General features: G+C 33.2%; 2 long non-coding RNA genes across 4 annotated transcripts; both read right to left on the minus strand.

Moving 5' to 3' along the window:
* Nucleotides 1-3,398: 3,398 nt before the first annotated feature.
* LOC110438654 (uncharacterized) lies at nucleotides 3,399-9,323 on the minus strand. Of its 2 annotated transcripts, XR_012401346.1 has the most exons (5): nucleotides 5,038-9,323; nucleotides 4,292-4,308; nucleotides 4,104-4,180; nucleotides 3,897-3,946; nucleotides 3,399-3,598 (listed from the first exon to the last, which is right to left on the minus strand). It is a non-coding gene; the product is annotated as an uncharacterized lncRNA (long non-coding RNA). The 2 variants fall into 2 exon arrangements; XR_012401347.1 differs by lacking the exon at nucleotides 4,292-4,308.
* Nucleotides 9,324-9,899: 576 nt separating this feature from the next.
* Nucleotides 9,900-11,651, minus strand: LOC141381144 (uncharacterized). Of its 2 annotated transcripts, XR_012400852.1 has the most exons (5): nucleotides 11,488-11,651; nucleotides 10,662-10,678; nucleotides 10,470-10,546; nucleotides 10,258-10,307; nucleotides 9,900-9,984 (listed from the first exon to the last, which is right to left on the minus strand). It is a non-coding gene; the product is annotated as an uncharacterized lncRNA (long non-coding RNA). The 2 variants fall into 2 exon arrangements; XR_012400853.1 differs by lacking the exons at nucleotides 9,900-9,984; nucleotides 10,258-10,307 and having other exon boundaries at nucleotides 10,624-10,678.
* Nucleotides 11,652-12,222: the final 571 nt, after the last annotated feature.

Here is a 12,222-nt window from a genome sequence, read left to right on the forward strand (position 1 = left end):
GCTCTCACTTCTGCAGATTTAAAGGCCCTCCAGAAACTTGCGTTCTGTGAATGAACGTCGCCTCGTGGTTCCATCCCAAAGAGGGAAGAAATCACTTTCCTGAACTCTCGCGCTCAATCTGCCCTGTTGGTGGAATGAACTCCCTAACTGCATCAGAATGGCAGAGTCACTCGCTGTCTTCAAAAAACTAATAAAAACTCAACTATTTAGTCTCCTAGTCTCCACTTTCCTTACTAATATGCAATTCCCTCTCTGACTCCTCCACTAACTACATTATTATTAAAATTACTAATGTTTTGCTTCTTACACTTTCTTTACATACCTGAAACTTGCCTACAGCACTTATTCATTGTTACTCTTATAGTTGTATAAATTGCTTCCTTGTCCTCATTTGTAAGTTGCTTTGGATAAAAGCGTCTGCTAAATGACTAAATGTAAATGATACTGCTCCTTCAACAGACATTTAAATGACTATAAGAAACTTTGCAAGTACATGTCATCTAACACTAACCCTAACCCGAGCAATCTACTTATAATCTAGTGAGAATTGTATGCATGTAGATGCAATGTAACGTAAACTTAACAAACGGAACATCAAAATAAAGTGTGACGTTTTCTTTTACAACCCGCAAAGTACCGCGTTAGTACAGTGAAATTACAGTGTACTTTTCTGTACGTACTGTGTAAGTATAATGAACGTATGTGTAGGTATAAGGGAACAAACCGTAATGTTTGGGTAATAAGGGGGTAACAACCAGATGTTCATCACGAAAATTCCCGCGTAAGTACAGTAAAATAACAGTGTACTTTTCTGTACGTATAGTGTAAGTATAAATAACGTTTACGTAGGTATAAGGGAACAAACTGTAATGCTTGGGTAATAAGGGGGTAACAACCAGATATTCAGCATGAAAAGTACCGCGTAAGTACAGTGAAATAACGTTGTACTTTTCTTTAAATTGCAAAAGAACAAACCATAATGTTTGCGTAAAGGGGAGTAACAATAAGATATTCATCACGCAAAGAACCGCGTAAGTATATTACGTTTACGATGTACTTTACTTCAAGTATTGTATACATATAAAGAATTATGCAAGGATGGTGACAACCTATTGCTATCTGCAAATGTACTGTATATGCACCTGCATGAGTACATTAGTACTCTTATTCAGTGCTTGGGTTTTATATGGGGTGTTTAATGAATAAAAGGTTTACAACCTGTGAAATTATGAACCCTTATTGTATACTGTATGTATTTTAAATCTGCAATTCAATATAAAATATATTTCCATACACTACTTACCTTATGTTTACTCGTCGATCTCACCAAAGCCATCAATGTCTCCATAACTCACTATCAACAACTAACTTTGCATGATATAGGCCTACTGTCAGGGTTCAATGCAGATTAAAACAGGCTCGCATCTTTACTGCTGTTTGCACAGGGGGGCTAACTGTTGCATTCCAGTGAACGTATAGCTGATGCTTTATAGAAAAATTTAGCAATTTGGTCTTCAATCAATAAAAACTGCTGCTGTAGTTTACTCTGTTCTTAGTGTTCAAGTATACACTAGTGTGTTGACGATCAGCTTCTTCCCTCTTTGTTCCCTGTAGCTAAAGGGTAAATACAGTATTTGTTCCCTCCTTGTTACCTGTACTTACAGGGTAAATACCACATTTGAGGGTTGTAAATTAAAGTGAAGCATTGTTCCTCCCTTGTTCCCTGTAGTTAAAGGGTAAATACAACATTTGTTCCCCCCTTGTTCCCTTTAGTTTACAATGTAAAATCTTGAAGGCAGTAAAATAAATATACAAACACACAATATAATTCTTTTACTTCTTGCTGTGAGGCGACAGTACTACCTACTGTGCCACTGTGTTGCCACCCAGCTGCAACCCATCACTGGGAAACATCGATAGACACTCATTCACACACATACACTATGGACAATTTTAGCTTACCCAATGTCACCACATATTTTTGGACTTGTGGGAGCACCCGGAGGAAACCCACGCTAACATGGGGAGAACATGCAAACTCCACACATAAAGGCCAACTGACCCAGGCGAGGCTCGAACCAGCGACCTTCTTGCTGTGAGGCGATTGTGCTACCCACTGCGCCTGCCTATACTCAAACAGCAAAACAACACATTATTTCCTTCCCCCTTTTTCTGGCATCTCTTGCTTGGCTTCCTCTTCTGCTCTTCTCAGCTTCCACTGAGGACTCTGATGGTGAGTGACTGATGAAATCCCATGGGTCTTGCTGCTCTGCATTTATTTAAATATATGAACAGACATAAAGGCTTTTAGTAAGCTATAGACATGTTTATTTTACTGTTTAATGTGTGTGTGGTGGTTTGTCCAAAGGCGTTTGTTGATGGTAAAGAACTTGTTTCACAGAACATGGACGTCACCGAATGAACCATACCCGAATAAGTTTGCTATTAGGTCTGCTACTTTTTTGGCCTAAGGTTTAATTTTTAATAATAGTGGATTTTTCCTTTATAATATTTTACTTTTGTATTATTACAATAAACCTTCTATTTTTATTAAGTCCTATATAAAAAAAAAAAAACTTGATTTATACTTGAAGCACTTTTTTTATTTTATTTTTTAGTATCTACATTATTTAATTTTTATATTTATTTTATTTCAGCTAATGTTGAATTTGTCATAACATTGATGGTATTGATTCCTCTTTTCTAAAGATCCCAATATCGTTGTTTAAAAGACTTTATTTTATGGGATATCTAGGGCTATTTCACCTGTTCTTACTGTTCTGGTGTCATTGTTAATGTTTCCAAATTTGTCAATTTGTTCAGTTAATGCAAGAGGGTTACGTAATGATATTAAGCGTAAACCCAACAAACACATTTACGTTGTAGCGATGTCCGCACAACGTTGTATTTTTTTAAAGGCAACGTTGTCTCTTACGTGCTCGCTACATTGTCACAACGTAGAAATGTAAGACGTGAGAAGGCTGTAGCAACGTTGTCGTGCGACATTCAGCAACCGCGAGGCGGCGTTCTTACTACTTGTATTAATATTTTTTGTGGCAGTTTATCATTACTGCCTAGAATACAGGATAAGCAGCAATTCTTTTCCAGTATTGCTAAATATGAAATATTATTCATTTATTTTTCCTATTTAATTTAACAATTGCATGTGTAAACTTTAAAGTGTAAAAATGCCACACAAATGAATATAATCAAACTTTTTATTATATATTTCACAACATTTAATACATACAGTACACATACAGTATCTAATTATAAGCAAACAGTATAAAATAAAGTTTAGATTATATATATATATATATATATATATATATATATATATATATATATATATATATATATATATATATATATATATATATAATTAAACTATAGGGTAAACAAACAAGAAAAGTAAACAAGAAATCATTAAAATGTAAATAAATATATAAATAAATATATAAATTAAAATTCAAACACTGGGCAGTGAAGCTCTGGACTGGAGAATACAGCAGACCGGGGAGCGCAGCTGAAGACCAGTCGTAGTTGTTGGTATGGAGAAAGCAGTCAGAGGAAGAAACAAATTCAACAGATAATCCAGCTTCAGAGATCCACAGCAGACACAAGTCAAAATAGGCAGTGAACAAGAGAGGACAGATCAGAGCTTGACACAACAGCACTACACAGGAAATGACTATGACTAGCAAGTTATTGAAGTTTCAGACATTTATTGTAATTTCATTACATATAAAATCTCCAGAGTAATTATGTAGCCTACTTTATTTTAATGTTTTAATAATATTTCATATACCAAAATTACATACAATTAAATAAATTTAGAGTTACAGGGAAAACAGGTTTAAGTTAACAGAAGTCAGAGTTAGTCTCCGAATACTTACTTAAATTATGAGAAGAGAAAGAACAGGCCCTGTAGTTGTGGCGTTGCTCGCTGTAAATGGAATGTTAAACTTAGTGTCATTTCAATAACAGCTGTACAAAATAATAAAGTAATTTTTCATAGGCATGATCTATTTTCCACATTATGGACATGCTGTTTTAGGTAACATAACTACATTTAATAGTAAATAGAGTAGTATACTTCTTACCTCATCCAATTCTTCTTTCCATAGAGAAGGAATTACAGCAACACTGATATGAGGTGAATTCAACAGCTGAAAACATTCTGAAAGACAAGTTACACGAGTAATTTGAAAACAACAGTGAGTGGTTAAACAATAGAGTTTTATGCAACTTGCACATAATTAAAATCCAGAAATTATCAATAGAAGATTACCTCCATGTAAAAATAGCCTGTTGAGTAAAGAAAAGAGTGGGTTTTAAATAAAACATCAAAAGACCAATCAAAATAGAAATTTAGACTAGCAGACCTTTTAATTACTATCTATATTAATTAGGCATATGAACATTAATTTATATACTTTAACTTATAGGGATAGCTCACCCAAAACTGACAATTCTGCCATTTTAGCCTCATCCTTTATTTGTTCCAAACTTATTTAGCTTTTTTTTCTGCTAAACAATAAAGAAGATGTTTTAAATAAAGCTGGAAAACTGTAACTATTTAATTCCATAGTCTTTTCCTACTATGAAAGCAAATGCTTACAGTCTTTAGTGTTCAACAGAATAAAGAAACTTAAAGGTTTGGAATCACTTATTATTTACAGGGCAAATAATTCGTGAGTACATATCATTTTTGAGTGAACTGTTCCTTTAACGGGACGCAATCTACACAGAGGTGTTTTGTTTTTAAAAGTTATTTTGTATGTTTTGTAAAAAGTGGGTCGGCTTGTGTGATGAAGTATCATACTGACTGATCACGACGGATATGGAAAAAACTGAACTTCAAAAACATTATTGTCCATTTGATTAAAGACAAGGCGTAGGTAAATAATCAGGAAATGTTTTATCGAGAGATTTAACATGTGATGTTGGAAAAGATTGTTGTCGAAATCGTAGGTTTGTTTGAATGTTCACGATTTACGTATCTTATTTAGCAAGAAGAAATAAAGCAATACTCACGTCTCCTCGGTCGTTGATGAATGAGACGACGGCTTGTTGAAATTTAAACTGATTCAGCTGTGACCAGTACATGTTGTACAGTGGTCGTCCACGCCACCTAAGCACAACCTAAAGCATGCGACCCTCATGATGTTTAAATGGCAACCTTATGACATCGTTGTGACAACCTTTAGCAACAACGTAGAATCCTCAACCTTTTTGTAATGTTGATACAACGTTGTAGGAAGGTCGCTACGTTGAGGCAACGTTGTGTGTTTGTTGGGAAGCTATTTTCTTATATGCAAAATCGCTTAACACAGATTTTTGTTTCATACAAGAGTCACATGCAAATTCTAGTGATATTAAGTTTTGGAAGTCACAGTGGGGTGATGAATTATTTTCTTCATTTGGTTCAAATTATTCTGCAGGTGTTTTAACTTTGAAGCACAAGTTTAGGGGAAAGATTATAGAAACAATAGCTGATCCTGAAGGCCATTACATTTTCTTAATGATTACTTTAAATGATGTTTTCTTTGTTTTGGTTAACGTTTATGGGTTTAATACAGCAAAAAATAACCTTAAACTATTTAATTCTATAGAAATACATTTAGAGTATTTTAAATCTAAATATCCTAGTTTGTTTATTATCTTGGGTGGAGACTTCAATCAGACTATAAATAATAATTTAGACAGATCACCTCCTAGACCTTCTGACAGTTCTTCAGGCCTTTGTGGTTTAATCTCTCGATTTGGTTTAACTGATATCTGGAGAGAAAAACATCCTCATGCTTTTCAGTTTACTTGGTCTAATACTTCTGGTTCACTAGATTTTTGGTTAATTTCAGATTCCTTATCTAGTTCTGTCTCTAATGTTGAAATCTTAGCTTCTCCGCTTTCTGATCATAAATCTATTATTCTATCTTTTGATAACCCGTCTTCTCATTCAAAGACTTTCAGCTCTTACTGGAAACTTAACTCTCTTTTATTAGAGGATGCACAAATTTGTCATTCCGTGGTATCCAAGATACATTTTTTTCTCAACAAAGCTCAAGCTGAAGATAATTTTGGTTCTAACTGGGAGTTGCTAAAATATAATATTAGATTACTTTTAATTAAAGCTGGAAGCCAAAAAGCAAAACAATATAAAGCAGAGGAACTTGATATTATTAAAAAACTTGTTAGCATGTCATGCATTCCTTTTGAAAACTTATCTATTGACCAGAAATCAGAATTGGTTGAACTTCAGAATTCATTAGATAATCTGTATATTCAGAAAGCAAAGGGAGCTTTTGTTCGCTCAAGAAGAAGATGGTTGGAGGAGGGAGAACGTAATTCCAACTATTTCTTTAAATTAGAAAAGCAGCGAAACCATCTAAACTCTATTATTAGCCTCAGCGTAAATGGAGTGGTTTTGAAGAATTATAAAGAAATCTCTAATTGTTGTGAAAAGTTTTACAAAGACCTTTATTGCTCCAGACACTCTCAACAGAATATGGATTTATTTTTTAACTCCCTTGACACTGACCTTATTCGCAAAATTGATAACACTAGCAAGAATTTATGCAAAGCTCCTATTCAAATTAAAGATGTTTCTGAGGCCATTTACAAATTAAAATTAAACAAATCTCCTGGTAATGATGGCTTAACAACAGAATTTTATAAGAAATTTTCGAATGAAATTTCTCCATTTCTTTTTAATGTTTATTTAGAAAGCCTCAAAAAGGGTACTCTCCCTCCTTCTATGACCCAGGGTATTATAAATTTGATTCCAAAACCTCAAAAAGACCCTTCTCTGTTGGAAAATTGGCGACCTATAAGTCTTCTGAATAATGATTATAAGATATTAGCTATGATTTTTGCCAAAAAGATTAAATGTGTTCTAGATGATATAATAGATGAATGTCAGTCTGGCTTTTTGAAAGATAGACTTATATCAAACAACATACGACTTGTTCTAGATATTTTGGATTATTCAGAGATGATTCCGGATGAGTTTCCTTTTATTCTTAAATCGTTAAGTACTTTTGGTTTTGGTCCTAATTTTATTAATGCTATTCAAACTTTGTACAGTAATGCTAATGCTTCTGTGAAACTACAACATGGCACAACTCATAGGTTTAATATTAATAGAGGCATCCGTCAAGGCTGCCCTATTGCGCCTTACCTTTTTCTTCTCCCAATGCAACTTTTAGCTGTCGATATTCAAAATAGTACTCTGAAAGGCATTTCTGTGGCAAATCGATCGTTTTTAATTAGTCAACTGGCTGATGACACAACTCTTTTTTTACAAAATAAAGATCAGGTCATCTTAGCTTTAGACAAAATTAAACTTTTTTCTTTAGCTTCTGGTTTACATCTTAATATTCATAAATGTGAACTTTTATCTATAAAAGACTCCATTACTGACAGTAAAATTTGTGACATCCCAGTTAAATCTGAAATTAAATACCTAGGTATAATTGTATGTAAAGATCAAAAAAAGAGATTAAAGCTAAATTTTGAACCTCTTATACTCTCTATGCGGCGCAAATTAAATTCTTGCATGGTTACAGCGTGATTTATCAATAACTGGTAGAGTATTACTTTCTAAAGCAGATGGATTATCCCGGGTTATCTATCCCGCTTTGGCACTGGATGTCTCTGTGGAAATATGTCGAAAACTGGACAAAATTATAGTAGACTTTGTTTGGAACTGTAAAACTCACCTAATTAAAAAAAGTGTCATGCTAGCTGATCGGGCCATGGGAGGATTTGATTTAGTGGATTTTTCCACACTTAATAATTTATTTAAAATTAAGTGGTTAAAGATGTTTTTAAACAACCCAACGTCATGTTGGAATTTTATTCCAAATTATATTTTTAGCTCAGTTGGAGGTTTACATTTTTTGTTGCGCTGTAACTTTGACATTTCTAAATTACCATTAAACGTATCTAGTTTTCATAAACAGGCTTTAATATGTTGGTCTCTTACATATAATTATAATTTTTCTCCACGTACCTATTTTATTTGGAATAATAAAAATATTAGATATAAAAATAAATCTCTTTTTTAAATAACTGGTTTAATAAAAATATACTTTTAGTTAGTCAGCTCTTAGATGACTGTGGTGTACCCTTTTCATACGAAAACTTTATGCATCATTTCTCTTTTCCTGTTCCCCCTAAAGAATATGCTATAGTTTTTGGTGCAATCCCTGATTGTATTATACCTTTGGTCAAATCTGGCCCTAAAGGTTCTTTAGATTCTTTTATTTTTGACAACACAAATCTTTTTGTTGACAAAACTCTTCTCAGTTCTATGTCTAACAAAGATATTCGCTTAGTTATTAATAGTTCTCGGATCTCTTTACCTGCTTGCATAGGTTTTTGGAATAATACTTTTGATGACGTGGATTGGGAACAGTTTTGGCTTCTTCGGAAAAAATTCTTCTTATCTAATAAAGCTATTGAAGTCTCAATCAAAATCATTCATAATTGCTACCCAATAAATATCAAACTAGCTAAATTTAATAATGATATTTCCCCTAAATGCTCATTTTGTGCTCAATATGATGAAACACTAAACCATTTATTTTGGGAGTGTACTTACTGTAAAGTTTTTTGGGTTGACTTTTCCAGTTTTATTAAAAAATTCTTATTTCCAAATTTCTGTATTTCCGCAAAAATTGTATTCTTTGGTTACTCTCTGAGTGTAGATCCCACTCATTGTAAATTTATTATTAATTTATTGCTTTTTTTTAGCAAAATTTTACATCCATAAATGTAAATTTTCAAAGAAACACCCTTACTTTTTTATTTTCAGAAAGGACTTTGAAATTTATGTGAACTCTTTAAAAGACTCTAACAATTACACTGCATGTAAAACGCTTTCTTGGTGTAAATCATTTAAACTTGTTTAACTTGCTGGTATTCTATTCATGTAACCCTCTTTGTCTATATGTTCATATTATATATTTGTAATGTTCTTTCTTGCATAATAAAAAAAAAAGAAGAAGTGACAGAAAAACAACAACCGAAAAAAAAAACTGCACGAGGTAATCTGTAATGGCTGACTAATGATGTTCACCCTGTATGTTTAATAAATCAAGGGTTAATACCTGCCGATTGAGCTCCGTGTGTCCTCCTTGCAACTAAGCCATAGAACCCACAAGACGGCGTTGATGAGAACTGGAAAGTTTATATCTAAAGCACCAACGCGCGTCCCAACAAACACATTTACGTTGTAGCGATGTCCGCACAACGTTGTATTTTTTCAAAGGCAACGTTGCCGCTTACGTGCTCGCTACATTGTCACAACGTAGAAATGTAAGACGTGAAAAGGCTGTAGCAACGTTGTCGTGCGACATTCAGCAACCGCGAGGCGGCGTTCTTACTACTTGTATTAATATTTTTTGTGGCAGTTTATCAATACTGCCTAGAATACAGGATAAGCAGCAATTCTTTTCCAGTATTGCTTAATATGAAATATTGTTCAATTATTTTTCCTATTTAATTTAACAACTGCATGTGTAAACTTTAAAGTGTAAAAATAACACACAAATGAATATAATCAAACTTTTTATTATATATTTCACAATATTTAATACATACAGTACAAATCTAATTATAAACAAACAGTATATATATACTTATATATATATATATATATATATATATATATATATATATATATATATATAATTAAACTAAAGGGTAAACAAACAAGAAAAGTAAACAAGAAATTATTAAAATGTATATATATATATATATATATATATATATATATATATATATATATATATATATATATATATATATATATATATATATATATATATATATAAATATATAAATTAAAATTCAGACACTGGGCAGTGAAGCTCTGGACTGGAGAATACAGCAGACCAGGGAGCGCAGCTGAAGACCAGGCATAGTTGTTGGTATGGAGAAAGCAGTCAGAGGAAGAAACAAATTCAACAGATAATCCAGCTTCAGAGATCCACAGCAGACACAAGTCAAAATAGGCAGTGAACAAGAGAGGACAGATGGAAACGAATATGACTAGCAAGTTATTGAAATTTCAGACATTTATTGTAATTTCATTACATATAAAATCTCCAGTGAGTAATTATGTAGCCTACTTTATTTTAATGCTTTAATAATATATCATATACCAAAATTACATACAATTAAATAAATTTAGAGATACAGGGAAAACAGGTTTGAGTTAACAGAAGTCAGAGTTAGTCTCCCAATACTTACTTAAATTATGAGAAGAGAAAGAAGAGGTCCTGTAGTTGTGGCGTTGCTCACTGTAAATGGAATGTTAAACTTAGTGACATTTCAATAACAGCTGTACAAAATAATAAAGTAATTTTTCATAAGCATGATCTATTTTCCACATTATGAACATGCTGTTTTAGGTAACATAACTATATTTATTATGATAGTAAATAGAGTAGTATACTTCTTACCTCATTCAATTATTCTTTCCATAGATCAGGAATTACAGCAACACTGATCTGAGGTGAATTCAACAGCTGAAAACATTCTGAAAGACAAGTTACACGAGTAATTTGCAAACAACAGTGAGTGAGTGGTTAAACAATAGAGTTTTATGCAACTTACACATAATTAAAATCCAGAAATTATCAATAGAAGATTACCTCCATGTGAAAATAGCCTGTTGAGTAAAGAAAAGAGTGGGTTTTAAATAAAACATCAAAAGACCAATCAAAATAGAAATTTAGACTAGCAGACCTTTTTATTGATATCTATATTAATTAGGCATATGAACATAAACTTATATACTTTAACTTATAGAGATAGCTCAACCAAAACTGACAATTCTGCCATTTTAGCCTCATCCTTTATTTGTTCCAAACTTATTTAGCTTTTTTCTGCTAAACAATAAAGAAGATGTTTTAAATAAAGCTGGAAAACTGTAACTATTTAATTAGTGTTTTCTTACTATGAAAGCAAATGCTTACAGTCTTTAGTGTTCAATAGAATAAAGAAACTTAAAGGTTTGGAATCACTTATTATTTACAGGGCAAATAATTTGTAAGTACAAATCATTTTTGAGTGAACTGTCCCTTTAACGGGACGCAATCTGCACAGAGGTGTTTTTTAAAAGTTATTTTGTGTGTTTTGTAAATAGTGGGTCGGCTCGAGTGAGGAAGTATCATACTGACTGATCACGATGGATATGGAAAAACTGAACTTTAAAAACATTATTGTCCATTTGACTAAAGACTAGGCGTAGGTAAATAATCAGGAAATGTTTTATCGAGAGATTTAACATAACGTAATGATTTTAATGTTGTCGCCGTCCGTGAACGGAATGCTGAAATGTTACTCGCTCGTAATAACTTCATTACGGCTTTTGTGTGTGTGTAATGTTGGAACAGATTGTTGTCGAAATCGTAGGTTTGTTTGAATATTCACGATTTACGTATCTTATTTAGCAAGAAGAAATAAAGCAATACTCACGTCTCCTCGGTCGTTGATGAATGAGACGACGGCTTTTTGAAATTTAAACTGATTCAGCTGTGACCAGTAAATGTTGTACAGTGGTTGTCCACGCCACCTAAGCACAACCTAAAGTATGCGGCCCTCGTGATGTTTAAATGGCAACCTTATGACATCGTTGTGACAACGTTTAGCAACAACGTAGAATCATCAACCTTTTTGCAAGGTTGGTACAACGTTGTAGGAAGGTCGCTACGTTGTGTTTGTTGGAGTTACACATGCAACAAAATGTCAACAGATATTAAAAAAGTAGGCTACAAAGTAAACTTTTAGGGTAATGAATTGTCCCAAAGAGAACATCAAAGTGTCCGTGTTCAAAATGTCTTTTTTATTATTATTATTACTTACAAGACATCAATGTTAACTTTTTTTCCCTCGATATAAGCAAAGGGACCGACAAATGATGCTCTCTTGCCTTCTTCTCTGGCTTTCTTGACCAAAGGCCAGGGCTTGGCCCTCGCCGCTCTGTCCTCGGGTGACAGGTCTTCTTTTAAACGGAGATGGGCTTCCTCCAGGAATTGAGCCTCTTGCATCCTTCCATATGATATCGCGAAAGTGACGCATGCTGAATTGAATGATTATACCTGAGTGAGTTGTCATTCTTCCTTTTTCCAATTCTGTGCACCGAATCCAACACCTCCGACAATTTCTCAGCGTTTTGGGGAGAAACTTTACCAAGGATTTTGATCACAAGAT

Source organism: Danio rerio, chromosome 3, assembly GCF_049306965.1.
Source record: "Danio rerio strain Tuebingen ecotype United States chromosome 3, GRCz12tu, whole genome shotgun sequence".
NCBI lineage: Eukaryota > Metazoa > Chordata > Actinopteri > Cypriniformes > Danionidae > Danio > Danio rerio.